General features: G+C 46.5%; 1 protein-coding gene across 2 annotated transcripts in view; it reads right to left on the reverse strand.

Annotated features, from left to right (window-relative positions):
• The window catches only part of mbtps1 (membrane-bound transcription factor peptidase, site 1), a 166,202-nt gene extending 161,766 nt beyond the window's left edge, over window positions 1-4,436 (reverse strand). For both annotated transcript variants that reach the window (XM_072518450.1, XM_072518449.1), the window contains exon 1: window positions 4,301-4,436. The gene's annotated coding sequence lies outside the window, so the exon portion shown is untranslated. The remainder of the gene's footprint in view (window positions 1-4,300) is intronic.
• Window positions 4,437-15,368: the final 10,932 nt, after the last annotated feature.

The following is a 15,368-nucleotide window of genomic DNA, read 5'->3' on the forward strand; positions in this document are numbered from 1 at the left end:
GTTAGGCCATATTTATAGCGATTTGCTCCAATATCACCAGGAATGCTGGAATAGCTGTTTTCCAGGAGTGATTTCCATTTGTTGTTGCAACCAAGCAGTAATATTTTTTTCTTTAAAAAAAAAAATCCAAACAGGGTTTTCCAAATTACACCCCCAAATGAGGATTTGGACATATTTTGCAGAGGCTCAAAAAGGGGGCATACCAGATGATCAGCATTAGTACACAATTAGCAGAAACACATGAAAGAATATTGAATTGGACCCAAGGAGATTCACAGTGCCCTACAGCCATGTAAGTTCAATTGTACTAGAAAATTCCAAAGATAACACAACACCGAGTGAAGAAATGTGAACACTGGATGTTTCAATGGGATCTTCTTTCAGCCTTTTAAGCTCCAGAGTGTACAGGAACAATTTACTTAGCCTTATTATAGCACAACCCGGTCCTCCCAGGGACCAATCTAATGAACTTTAGCTATTTTGGCTTTCAATGTATCAACGCTGTCAGAGACCGATTCTCCACATCAGCTGGACGTACGAGCATCAGCGTGCTTGAAGGAGCTAAGAGCACCAGCATTGAGGCCATGATCATCTGAAACCAACTCCACTGGGCTGGCTATGTGCTCAGGATATCAGAGTCCTGATTGCCAAAGCAAATCTTCTTCACCCAGCTCAGGGGAAGCTCCAAGAAGACAAAGGAAGTGCTTCAAAGACACCTTTGTCATGCCTCAAGAAATGCAACATAAACATCAATGTCTAGAATACCCTTGCTCAGAAGAGACTTGCTTTGAGGAACCTCCTGATTGAAGGGGCACAATTCTTAGAGAATGACCAACGGCAAGAGTAGGCCCGGAAAATCAGCCCAAGAAAGGAATACCAGCAATCTAGAGTCCAAGGACCAACTCCATCTCCTGACAACACCTGCCAAGTGTGCGGTCAAAGATGCAGCTCTAGGATTAGGCTCAGCAGCCGTGCACGGACCCATAGAACCCATGACCAGTAACCGTTTCTTAGGTGGACAATCACACTCGTTAGCACGATTGCCAAAGATGTTGTCTTAAATATGGAAATCAAAATTGCACATTACTCCAAGTGTGGTCTCAACAAAGTCTTGTACAATTGTGGCAAGGTTTCCTTATCCGCATACTTCAATCCTCTAGCAGTAAAGGCCAGCATGCCTTTTGCCTTCTGAACTACTTGCTGTACCCATATCCTACCTTTTGCATTCGTTGTATACCAAAGTCTCTCTGAACATCAGCATTTGGAAGTTTCACACCACATTCTGTTTTCCTATTCTCACTACCAAAATTAATAAGATCACACTTCCCACATTATACTCTATGTGCATCTTGTTACCCACTCATTTAACCAGTCTACTTAACATTGCAGCCTGCGTCCTTCGCAGAACGTACATCCTCAACTAGCTTTGGGTCCTTCTCAACTTGGATGCATTACTGTCAGGCTTTTCACCCTACTCATTAACATAGGTTGTAAATAATGGAGGCCCCAGCATTGATCCTTGCAGCACGCCACTCGTCACAGCCTATCAACTTATGGGGCAGCACGGTGGCGCAGTAGTTAGCACTGCTGCCTACGGCGTTGAGGACCCGGATCACTGTCTGTGAAATTTGCACATTCTCCCAGTGTTTGCGTGGGTTTCACCCTCACAACCCAAAGATGGAAAAAAAATTGGGTACTCAAAATTTTAAAACTTTAAAATGACCCATTTATCCTTAAGCTCTGCTTCCTTCCCATTAAGCAATCCTCCACCCATGCTAACACATTACACCAACTCCTGGAGTCCTCATCGTGCATTTTAACTTTTTGTGTAACACTTTATCGAATGCCTTTTGGCAATCCCAGTATGCTAATGTCTACACTTCCCCTTTATCTACCCTACCAGGTTACAAGCGCAAAAAGTGCCAAACACAACTTCGCTTTCATAAAACCATGTTGACCGGTCTGATAAAACTATGACTTTCTCAGAGCATTTTTAAGACTTCCTTAATGATGGATTCAAGCATATTCCCATTGAATGACATCAAGCTAAGTGGCCTGTAGTCCCCTGTTTTTTTCATCTCCCGAAGGGCAGCACGGTAGCACAGGGCAGAACGGTAGCACAGTGGTTAGCACTGTGGCTTCACAGCAGCAGGAACCCAGGTTCGATTCCCGGCTTGGGTCAGTGTGTGTGTAGGGTCTGCACGTTCTCCCGTGTCTGCGTGGATTTCCTCCGGGTGCTCCGGTTTCCTCCCACAAGTCCCGAAAGACACGGTTATTAGGTGAATTGAACATTCCAAATTCTCCCTCAGTGTACCCGAACAGGCGCTGGAGTGTGGCAACTAGGGGATTTTCACAGTAACTTCATTGCAGTGTTAATGTAAGCCTACTTGTGACACTAATAAAGATTATCTTTGGACTGTGGGAAGAAACCGCAGCATCCAGATGAAACCCACGCAGGCACGGGGAGAAAGTGCAAACTCCACACAGACAATCACCAAGGCCAGAATTGAAACTGGGTCCCTGGCGCTGTGATGCAGCAGTGCTAACCACTGTTCCACCATTTGCTGACTTCCAATCCACTGGGAAACGAGGGAATTTTGGAAAATGATACCAGTGTTTCCGCTACGTCATCAGTTCTTTTGGAACCCTCGGATATAGATCATCTGGTCCTGGGAATGGAAGCTTTTAGTCTCTTGGGTTTCTCCAATAAGTTATTTCCTGCTGACATAGATTATCTCAAGTTCTTCGCTCTTATTAGATCCTTGATTATCCTCTATTTCTGATATGCAATTTGTGTCTTCTATTATGAATTCGGATAAAGTATTTGTTCAACATCTCTTCCATTTCCTGAATTCCTATGACTACTTCTTCTTTCACAACCTCTTCAGAGACCACTGTTCACTTTAGCTACTTTGCTTTTTATATATTTGCAAACTCTCTTACAAACTGTCCTTATATTCATGGATAGTTTACTTATGCCATCATTTTCCTTTTATGTTAAAATTTAAAGTGCCCAATTTTTTTCTCCAATTGAGCAGCAATTTAACGTGGCCAATCTACTTCCCTGCACATCTTTGGATTGTGGGGATGGGACCCACGCAGACACAGGGAGAAAGTGCAAACTCCACACAGACAGTGACCCAGTGCCAGGATTGAACCCGGGTCCTTGGCGGCATGAGGCAGCAGTGCTAACCACTGTGCCACCCCACTGCCCTCGATTTCCCTTTTCAATCTACTTTTTGATCACCCTATCTAAAACTGTCAATCAATCCTCAGCCACACAAATAGTCTTTGCAACATCATAAGCCTCTTGTTTAATTTAGTACCATCTTTAACTTCCTTCTTTGGCCATAGCTGGATCTTTCTTGCTGAGTTTTTGTTTGTTACCAGAATGTATTTCCATTAAACATTTTGAATCATTTCTTTAAATGTATCCCACTATTTATTTATCACTCACCTCACCCCACAATAACTCACCTTTCAGACGGAGTTGAGGATTTCCGAAATCAACTGCTTTACCCTGATACAATTATGCCAGACATTTTATCCAACTAACATGAATTCAAAAGCACTACTATCTACTTCAAGGGCTCCAATGTTCGCCATTGCCATCCCTGCTAAAGAAGCAAGCATTCTCTTAAGCAGAGTTTAGTCCCCATCTCAATAATAGGTACAACCAAGAGCCTACCCTTGAAACTTTGTCAGGTCAACCAGTCCAAGTTCGCATCACCTACTACGGCCTTAATTACAATTACCCCATCAAAAAGGAATATAAATTAAATGATGGAAAAGTCCATCAGCACCACACACTACAGTACTCAGCTAAAGAAGCCCCTCAAAACACTAAAAAAAAGGGGGGGTAGTATTTCAAAAGACACTCTTTCTGGAGGATTGGGGCAACACATTGAGTTGTTACCGAAACACATGAGGTGACAGTACAGAAAGTACTGCAACAAATCACTACAGTGGTTGAAAGATTTACTATGTGCAGTTCTACCCTGTGAGTAAATAAGAAGTTGACCAGACTTGCCAGTGAAGGAACCTGTTCCTTTCAGTCACTGTCAGGGGAACCTGCAGACTCCCATTGATTGGGACGAGGCTTCTCGCAGCAGCTGTCGGTCAGGCCTCGCTCCCTCGCCGCTCCGGCAGCAGCGAGACGCTCAGCTTTCCCGGCGCAAGCCCCCGGCTCCTGCCCCTCTCGCTCAAAGTACCTGCACTCTCCGGGCAGCCCCTTCACTCCAGGCCCCTCTCCCGGCAGCGAAGGCACCCTCCCCGGGAGGGTGGATGCGGCGATACTAACCTGCACTCCGGGTCCCCTAGCCAGCTGTCGGGCCCAGCACAGCCTCACCTCCACCGCCGCTCCAGTACCTCTCAGACCGCAGACAATCCCCGTTTTCCAAACCGCCCACAGCGCCTACCCTCTCCCGTTTGACTGACACCCGGAATAGCCAGTCACAGCCACGGAGAGCTCCGATTGACAGACCCGAGGACCAATCAGCACCGTGGCAGCGGGTGACTATCGGAGGACGAGAGTGTGTGGGCGGGGCAGAGAGAGGGAGCAGTTCCTGCTGCCGCCACAGGGGACGCAGTTACCGCATTGGGAACCCAACGTAAGCGGACCTCCCGCAGCGTTGCTCGCAGATAAAGCATCGAGTGCATTTCGTGTTTGACGATGTTAGTGGTTTCTTGCAGGCAACGTGAAAGGTAACTACACGGATGTCAGCTCGAATCTTCCGCAATCTAATGCGCAAACAGCCCCCATATCTGCATAACCATGCCTTTAAAAACAGCAAATGATGGAAATACTCAGCAGCTCTGGCAGCATCTGTGGTGAGAGGAAAACAAAGTTAACGGGCTGGATTCTCTGCCCCGCAATGCCACATTTCTGTTTTACTCTGCCAGCAGGATGCTCCGTTATGCGGGCTGGTCAATGGGGTTTCCCATTGTGGGGCAGCCCCACGCCATCGGGAAACCCCCGGGCTGTCAGCAAAACGGAGCATCTCGCCAGCGGAGAATCCAGCCCAACGTTTCAGATTGTGACCTTTTATCAGAGCTGAGGGATCAATGAAAGGACACGACCTGAATCATCAACTCTGTTTCTCTCTCCACCATTGCTGTCAGACCTGCTGAGCATGGTAGCATAGTGGTTAGCACTCTGGCTTCACAGCACCAGGGTTCCAGATTGGATTCCCGGCTTGGGTCACTGTCTGTGAGGAGTCTGCACGTTCTTCCCGTGTCTGCATGGCTTTCCTCCGGGTGCTCCGGTTTCCTCCCACAAGTCCTGAAAGGCGTACTATTAGGTAATTTGGACATTCTGAAATCTCCCTCGAACAGGCGCCGGAATGGGGCAACTAGGGGTTTTTCACAGTAACTTGATTGCAGTGCTAATGTAAGCCTACTTGTGACAATAAAGATTATTATTAGTACTTCCAGCATTTTCTGTATTTATTTCAGATTTCCAGTATCCGTAGCATTTTACTTGTCCTTAACTCAGGCTTTCCAGTTCTGACCCATAGTCCTCCAGCCGTAACATCCTAACCTGAAGTTCACGCCCCTCCCCCTCCCCCCCCCCCCCAACCGCCCCATTGAAGCCTTGAAGCTTTAACATTAAGACCTCCAACACTAACCACTATTTAAACTTAAGCAGCATTGTTATTGGCACAATGTGAGATGGCCATGATTACAATAGTGATCATGGGATTATAGAGCACAGGAACAGGACTAGGCTATCTAGACCCTCAAGCCTGTTCTGCCATTCGCTGAATTAGGGGACACTGTTTTAAACTTAGGGGTCGCCCTTTTAGGCTGGAGGTTAGATTTTCTTTTCCTCAGAGAGTTGTGCCCCTGTGGAACTTTCTGCCTCAGAATTTGGGGTTGTTGAATATTTTTAAGGCAGGGGTAGATAGATTCTTGTTAGGCAAAATAATCAAAGATTATCGGGGGTAGATGGGAATGTAGAACTTGAAACACAAGCCGGTCAACCATAATTATATCAAATGGCAGAGCAGGCTCAAGGGACATAATGACTGACCTCTGCTCCTATTTCATATGTTTGCCATTCATGGTCAACCTGTAACCTAACTCCATATGCCTGCCTATGCCCATATACACAAAAACCTTTGGCTTACAGAATCACTTTTGTGTTCACCAGATTGGCGGGCACAGTAGCACAGTGGTTAGCACTGTTGCTTCACAGCACCTGCATCCCAGATTCGATTCACAGCTTGGGTCACTGTCTTTGTGGAGTCTGTATGATCTCCCCGTGTCTGCGTAGGTTTCCTCTGGGTGCTCCAGTTTCCTCCCACAAGTCCCGAAAGACACGCTGTTAGGTAATTTGGACATTCTGAATTCTCCTTCAATTTACCCGAATAGGTGCCGGAGTGTGGCGACTAGGGGATTTTCGCAGTAACTTCATTGCAGTGTTAATGTAAGCCTACTTGTGACAAAAATAAAGAATATTATTATACTTGTTGCTGTAGCCATCAGGGACTGACTCTCCACCCTACTGGAAGACCAGCTGTCAATCCAACTGGGCTTTGAGGCAGAGAACCAGTGAAATCACTCACAAATCTGAAGTTAAAACTCTACAGCTATGAGGTAATCCCAAATGGTGGGTCCCTGCCATCACCCCCACCTTTCCACCTAAACCATTCCCTGCCGGTCAATTCTATGAAAATTGAGCCAGATTATTTCTCTATGATCTCACTAGTATTGACATCACCAGGATTGCTATTTTAGTAATTCACATGGATTGGTCGCTGATCAATTCTGTTACAGGAAAAAAAATAGAGGTGCTGTTCAATCTTAGTGAAGTCAGTGTTGCTGGTGACCAGTTTAATATCAATCGGCATCTCAATATCCATCCAAAACCATGGATGCATTATTCTAGTACTTCATTTTGTTTGTTAAGTAAGTGATTGATGCAACATTAAATGCAATGTGACCAGGTTAATTTTGGTGTAGCAGGACATCTAACTGCATTTGCCATTAGTTAGATTTGCCCTTGCACATTTTGGTTTATCATTAGACATAGGAGCAAGAGTACGCCATTTGGTCCATCAGGCCTGCTCCACCATTCAATAAGATCATGGTTAACACATTTTTTTTGCGGGTTGCTGAAAGTGTGGCTTGATAATTGTGCAATGGGGGTAACAAGACCTAGATGAACAGGACAAGCAACTGTGTGTCTTCTTGATGAATCAGACCAAAGGGTAAACAGTGTAAAGATGGAAAAGGAACTCTGTTTTGGAGTGCGTGAATTAAGTACCAAATCTTGTAGAGAAAAGAAGAGAGGAGAGGAAAGGTTGAACCAAGAGAGAAGTAGAAAAAAGGACAGAAAGGAAACCTAAAAGCAGAAGTTCAAATTTAAAATGTTACTTTTTGAAATCTCCAAAACCAATTACTACTTGAAGGAATGAGACACCACACTTTTAACAGTTAACATTCAGCGCAAAAGAGATCGATAGACAGTAATTAACTCTTGGAATTACAAGGCTTTCCTTTCTGTATTGATTAAGTTCATATCTATTTTGCAAGATTCATAGATAGAATCAATACCTACAGTGCAGAAGGAGGTCATTCGACCCATCAAATCTGCACCAACCCCCTGAAAGAGCACCCTACCCTGGCCCACTCCCCTGCACCATCCCCCTAACCCCAGCTAACCTTTGGACACAAAGGGGCAATTTTAGCATGCCCAATCCACCTAACCTGCACATCTTTGGAAGAAACCAGAGCACCCGGAGGAAACCCATGGGGAGAATGTGCAAACTCCACACGGTCACACAAGGTCAGAATCAAACCTGGGTCCTTGGCACCATGAGGCAGCAGTGCTAACCACAGTGCTGCCATGCTTTGATAAGGCAGATAGTGAAGGTAATGGTAGAGCAGCACATCACACATGGCAGCTTTTTGTTGTTTTCCTATCACTGCCCCTTGCTGACGTTGTAGCATTTGCACATCGGTATTCCATTAGTTTCACCATTATCCTGACAGCAACGTCTGGCCCAACCTTATTCCAGGAGTGACAATCTGTGTTGCTGTAAAGTGAAAGAGATAGGTATGGCTAATTATTAAAATAACTTTGTGGTTCACATTGGTTTGTGTGGTTTGTCTTGAAAGGATCTGATATATAGCACTCGACTGGAAATTAAATCACCAATTATTTTTTCCAATTTTGCTCTGGACTCACAACCGCAGTGACAACAACAGAAGGTTTATTTTCATTCTGTAAACTTAAAGTAAAATTAATGAAGTAAGGATTGTTCAAAAGGCAAGCTGATCAGAACATTCATTGTTGAAACTGACAGAAACTGACAAGAAAACTGCATCACTTTACTTAGCATATGTTACACATGCCATGGTACACAAACACAGAAGTTTCAGGAGATTTAGTTAACAGAATCATAATTCAGTCAATCTCACTCAGCTCATTGTTTAGATCAATCCCCCTCTCATCACCTCCATCTTCATATTACCTTGGCATTGCTTTTGAATTACTGTACTCGCTATGAAATCAGGAAACTGTGTGCTTCAGATTCACAGCGTGCAAAGAGGGCTTATAATGCTGTCCTGATGCTATTGCCGAAAGGGCACTACATTTTGGTTGGTGTATGTCAGACTATAAGATGATCTCACCCAACAATGTACAGTGAACTATTTGACAAAATGGCTACCATCAGCGCACAAAGAAATAGAAATAAGTTATCTGTTACCAGCAATTCATAAAAGGTTTGCTGATTGAATTAGACTTCATTTTACTGTAGAATTGCTGGAGCAAAACCAAGGTAATACTTTCCAGGATTGAACTTCAGGGGTCCTGTTGTAGGAGGTTCTGAACAGAAGGATTACACTGGCATCCTCCTTCTTCGGGCAGAGTGGCATCCTGCTTTGAAGAATAGCACAAGAGTTATCTGGAGGAGATGGAAAAGGAGGTGGAGTCCAAAGATGTGCAGCTTAGCTGGATTGGCCACAATCAATGTATGGGGTTATGGGGATAGGGTGGGGGAGTGGGCCAAGGCTGAGTGCTCTTTCGGAGGGTTGGTGCAGACTCGATGGGCCTGTAACCATCTGACTTGGCCACCTTCAGTATAATGCCTTATGAACCCCCAGGAATTCGAGGTCGCAGCGACCAATAGAGCAGGGCAGTGTCCCATATGGGAAGAGGAAATTCGGAAATATCTTAAAGGGAAAGGATGGCCCCTTTAGAGCGAGTTTTGTGCAAACGACGAAACAGGTCCCGGGAGTATAGGACATACTTGGTGGGAAAACCTGACCGAGATTCATAAGAAAAGCTAGGGGAAAGTTCGTAAGCCGATGGAAATCGTGTCCTGCGAGGCACAATTGCGAGGCACAGAGGAGGTTGTGATGACGCTCCACAGAGAGATTGAAGACAGAGAGAAGAATAGTGAGGGAGATGTTAGTGAGTGCGAAAAAGTTAACAGGCAACTTAGAGAGCAGTTAGGGGCGAAGGACAAGGAGATGGCTGATGTCAAACGGGCACACCAATCTTGTCTCGCTCAGCTAAGCAGCTTTCAGTCACAATATGATAAGGCCTACCAAGACACGCAAAGTGCGGTGTTGGTATGAGAAGAGGCAGAACACCAAGTCGAGCAATTAAACAATGTAATGATTTAAAAGCAGCCCTACGAGCACTCCACAGTTCCACGACAGAACAAAGGCAGAGTTCAGTGGACCACGCCAAATGCCGAAAGTAAATTGCAGACCTGCAATCCCTGCTTTCTGTACAAAATGGTTTCCAGAATACATTTGGACCCCAGTTAGATCAGGAAAATGGCCCCGATTGGCAGGAGTTAAACGAGACTGCCCATCGATATGTGCATGGAACATGTACTCAGGATAAACCTCAGAAAAGAAAAGCACCCCCACCCCCGACCGCACAGGCAGAGCACAACCCCATGAACCCTGTCACCACACAGCGCAGGGCCACAACAAACGGAGACCCCAATTTCCTGTACACCACCCCATTAACCGTCACCCAATTAAGGGACGCGTGTGACAAAATAACACCGTTCCAACCCACATCGGACCCACACCATTATTTTGCAAGGGTTAAACAACAGGCGACCATGTACGGCCTGGACGAAAAAGAGCAAGTGAAGTTCACAGTTTTGAGCCTCGACCCCTCAGTCGTGGCAGCCCTTCCCGACCCACAAAATGTAGGAGGAGGCACCCTTCAAGAAATGCATGCAGCGATCCTAGATGCGATCGGAGATCCCATAGACGGCCTCAATAAATGTAGGCAGAAAAAGACAGAGCACCCAATAGCGCTTGCTGGACGCCTTTGGATTCATTTCACAGCAGTATTCGGAGAGTTAGCCCGTGCCCATTTGACACCAGAAAATATGGCCAAATGGACTTGAATCCTAGTCTCTCACGCGACCGAAGCAGGGACCAATTATGACTCCTCAGATGAGACCCACAATGAGAAATGGGTACTAAAGAGATTATCCCGAGCTTGGGAACAGTCCCTTCATGGAAAATCAGATTACGGCAAAGCAGAGGAAGAGCAGGCATATGCTAACATGCATCCAGTCAGGACGCCGCATGGATAAACGAGGGAAGAAACAGCCCACAGCAACCTAAATCCCTCGAGTGTTACAATGCGGACAATTAGGACATTACGCAGGAGAATGTCAATCCCCCCAGAAACAACAGCGAAACCAGCAGGCAAATGCCCTAAATAACAATAGAGCCAAGCCAATTCATAGTGTTAGCGCCCGTTCCGAGAGCGCCGACATGAATGGCACCGATTGACGGTGTTCGGACTCCCCAACTTGGGTCTGCGGTACCCTTTGGGACAAGTCCGGAAGGCCGGTAGTAGCAGGCACAGTCCGGGGACACCCCATAGAATTTCTTTGGGACACAGGCGGGTACCGCACCACGCTCAATTCCTCCACAATGTTCCAACGAGATACATGGCCCACCACAAACACCATTACCCTCAGCGGTTTCAAAGGACACTTGCAGCAGGGACACATCACAGCCCCTGTAGCGATTCAGACAGGAAACATTAAAACCAAACACCCCGTCGTTCTCGTAGATCTACCCCAAACAGCCGAACACATTTTGGGGATAGACTTTATGAGCTCCCACAATCTTTCGTTCAACCCCGTAAATAAATGTGTGTGGAGAATGGCAAAGGCAGCACGAACCCCCGCCATGCTCACAGTTGGAGACTACGCACGCAGGATTAGCACAGTAGGAGACTTCTGGTTCGATCCACGAGCCATTAGTCAGGACAAAGACGTTAAAGACGTTTTGCAGCGACACAAAGCTTCTTTTGCCCAGCACAAGCACGACTGCGGCAAGATAGCAGGTTTAGTCAACATTACAGGACCCGACCCCAAACCCCAAAATCAGTACGGTTTTCCCCAACAAGCAGAGGGAGAAATCGCAAAGGTTATTCAGAGTTTGCTTGACCAAGGCGTACTCCGTTCAGTAGCCTCAACGAACAATGCCCCAATTTGGCCCGTCAGGAAACCCGATGGCTCATGGCGACTGACCATCGATTATAGGGAACTAAACAAAGTGACCCCATTAGCAGTCCCCACCGTAGCCACGAGTGCCGAGACAATGCTAAAACAGGGACTTCAGTCAAAAGTTTTTTTGGTTTTGGACCTCAGCAACGGCTTTTGGTCCATTCCATTGGATAGAGCGTGCCAATATAAATTTGCTTTCACCTTCCAGGGACAGCAATACACGTGGACGTGCCTACCACAAGGCTTCCACAACACCCCTTCATCTTCCACAGACAGCTGGTGAATGGATTAGCAAAGTTTTCCCGACCCGATTGCCTTGTCCAGACTTGCTACTACAGACAGTCACTAAGGGAGAGCACATTTCGCTTCTCACCAAATTATTAGGACTCCTTCACGAAATCGGATGTAAAGTTAACCCCAAAAAGGCCCAGATTCTACAAGAAAAAGTCATTTATTTAGGCACAATCATCACCCAGGGCAAACGCGAGATCGAGCAGAAACGCATCGACTCCATTGTCAAATTACCCTTGCCCCATAATGTCACAGCCCTCCGGTCATTTCTAGGACTGGTTGGCTACTGCAGGAATCACATAGATGGTTTTGCCACAAAGGCAGCCCCTCTTTCCGGACTCCTAAAAAAGCAAGCCCCATGGGAATGGCTTCCACAGCACATGGATGCCGTGGATGCATTAAAACGAGCCCTCAGCACAGCTACCGCATTACAGGTCCCAGACGCACTCTCCCCATACGCAATTGAGTTTGCAACCACCGACCGAACCCTTTCGGCCGTGCTCCTCCAATAAAGACACGATCGTTTAGGCCCCGTAGCATACGCCTCACGAGTTCTCGACCCAGTTGAGCAAGGATTTTCTGCCTGTGAAAAGCACCTGCTCGCAGTTTTTTGGGCTTTTCAATACTTAGCCTACATAACAGGACTCAACCCCGTCACCATTTTAACAGAGCACACCCCAACCCAACTTCTACTAGACGGTAGACTAAAGGACGGCACAGTCAGCCAAATCTGCGCCGCACGATGGACCCTACTCTTACAAGGACGGGACATTACAGTAAAAAGGACAAAAACACACACGTTCCTCGCAGATAATTTACATTACACATACACCCCACATGAGTGTGAGATCATCACAACCAGGCACAACACAGGACCCTTTGTACTCAAGTCAGCTTCCCCGAAACCAGGCACTACACCCCAGAGACCCCAGGCCACAGACACAGACGCACCCCTTAAGATTTATGTGGATGGCTCCTCCAGTTTTGAACGGTAAACAAATTACTGGTTGTGGCATTTAAATAGAGGACGTGCAGGGACGGGCGTTCGAGGAGATATCATTGAAATTCACAGTTCTCCCCTTTGCACTAATGTTCATAAGGAACACGGTATCCACTTCGACAGGATACACCCCCACACCCTCATGACCGGACGACCCATGAAGGGCACGGAATTCTTGTTAGGGCTTGATTTGGCCAGCCCCACAGTCACCGCCCTCACCCATGAGAAAGCGGTTCAGCAGATTCTCGATAATGTTAAAGCAGCCCAGCTCGCCGCAGCTGTTAGACTTGGTACACGAAAGAAGCAAAGTAAAGTTTGTTTTGACAAAACGGCACACGCCACAGAATTTTCAGTAGGGCAGCAGGTCATGCACTCCCTGTACAACCCCAGTTCATTTCTTTCCCTCAAATTCACAGGACCCTACTGCATTTCAGATAAAGTCAGCCCCTCCGTTTATAAGATCACTTATCCCAATGGCAAGTCAGGATGGTTTCACATAAACCAGCTTAAGGCTTATGGCACACAGAGCAACCACACACACCGCATCTCACTTGCAGCAGCAGATGAACAGGCTCCGCCCACGGACCACCTATTCCTACCCTGCCCCAACCAGTCCAGCCCATTCTCGGACACCACTTCGACTCCACCCCCAGAGGCCCGACTCCGCCTCTCCCTTCATTCGACCGACACCGACAGCGACAGCGACGGCACTGATACATTAGACCCCCATGGAACCGCCACACAATTTCAATTCTGCACCAGGCCCCACTCCCAGCGACTCCGAACAAGATTCCTTCGACCCCTTTGAGACCACGTATATCAAAGCCCCTGAACCGGACCCACCGCCCGACGACTATGGATTGCCCCCTACCACCTCCAACCTTGACACAAAACATTGGCACCGCGACAATTCTTACAGACTCATCCGCAACGATGAGATGGACCCCACATCGCCCCAAGCAGCCTTGGCACAGCTACTCCAGTCATGGATGTGGCAACCAGGAGAAGATGATGACTCAGACTCTGACTCCCACCAGACGAGCCCCTTTGCGACTCTGTTCGCTATAGAGCAATGAGATGTCCAGGTCATGGTAAAAAGGAACCAATGGAGAATTACGGTGTCCTTCTTTTCTGATGGAGCCTGCCCGATTTTGTTATTTTAGCTTGTTAATTTTAAATGTTGAATGTTTGTTTGTGCACTTAGAGTTTATTCATGGCCCCACACCACATTTTGATGCAGTCACAGCTACTCTTTTAATGCCAAGTGGCAGTTAAAGGAACAAGTTTGTCGGCAGACACCCATTCATAGCGACTCTTCTGATTCAAAGGTAATCATAAGAGGCAGTATCCACGATGAACACAAATTCTTTCCGTTCTTGTCCAGTCGCTCAAGCAGTGGAGTAACGGCATTGATCCCCGCCCTGCCTGAGGACCCCATTAGGTCAGCTACACTCGGGTAGTGCACCTACGGCACTGGTCACCGTCCTACCCGGGGATTCCACCCATTCTTGCCCCACCGCGGCCCATACGCACCCCATTCGGAACTTTTGGTTCAAAACTCTTTTACTGTTCTTTTACTCTGTGGTTTAAAGAATGTTCTTTGCCACAAGTTTTGTTTGTTTTCCGGCGATCCTTAGGTCGCTCTCCCATATGCTATTTACATCCTCAAACACTTGGATGGAACACTTTACTGCTGGACGGAGAGATTGTCCGCCCACTCACCGCATCGATAACACAGGCTGTGAGACTGCTCGCGCTGTGACAGTATTTTCTTTCGCATGTCTTGTCCCCAAAATATTTGGTTTAAAACAAAAATGAGGGAGTCACATATGGTTATAATTCTAATGGGCAATTGACAACAAAAGGACAGACATGCGAGATCTTAAACAAGGTAATAACAGATATTATGCTTGTATCCACAGGAAATCCAGAACAACAGAAGACAAAGGAAGACCAAGAAGGAAAAAGACAACACGAAGACAGACATCATGATCTACATTTGGATCTTCGTGGGATCACTACAGTTGCGCGCGGACACGACCCCCTGACCCCTACCCCACAGGCCGTGAATGTTTCCCATCCCTGCCATACACCACACCCAGAGACAGCCACTCATACACCAGCCTGGTGTGACAAATTTATCACATGGTATTCCCTGTCATACATCGTAGAAGCACTGTTAGTCATAGCGATACTCTGTTGTGTCATCCAGACACTGAGGCTTCGGAAATGGCGAAGGAAAGCCTCCCGCACTCCGGTATATACCCTCAGACCCCCTATTTTCGGACTCCAGCAAACCCCCACACTCTACCTAAATAAATAAAGTACATCAACTAATTTTTTTTGTTTGTTCTAATAAAAGAAAGATGTGAAATTCTGTACTTGACTGCCAAGATACAGAGAAATGTAATGCTGCTATTATATAGTTTATATTGTTGTAAATTCTTTTAATTGACTAAGGACAGTTTAGAGAAGAATAGTTAGAGGTTCTAGTATTTTAAATGAAAAATAAATGCAGCACGGTAGCATTGTGGATAGCACAATTGCTTCACAGCTCCAGGGCCCCAGGTTCGATT

This window comes from Scyliorhinus torazame, chromosome 10 (genome assembly GCF_047496885.1).
Source record: "Scyliorhinus torazame isolate Kashiwa2021f chromosome 10, sScyTor2.1, whole genome shotgun sequence".
Taxonomy (NCBI): domain Eukaryota; kingdom Metazoa; phylum Chordata; class Chondrichthyes; order Carcharhiniformes; family Scyliorhinidae; genus Scyliorhinus; species Scyliorhinus torazame.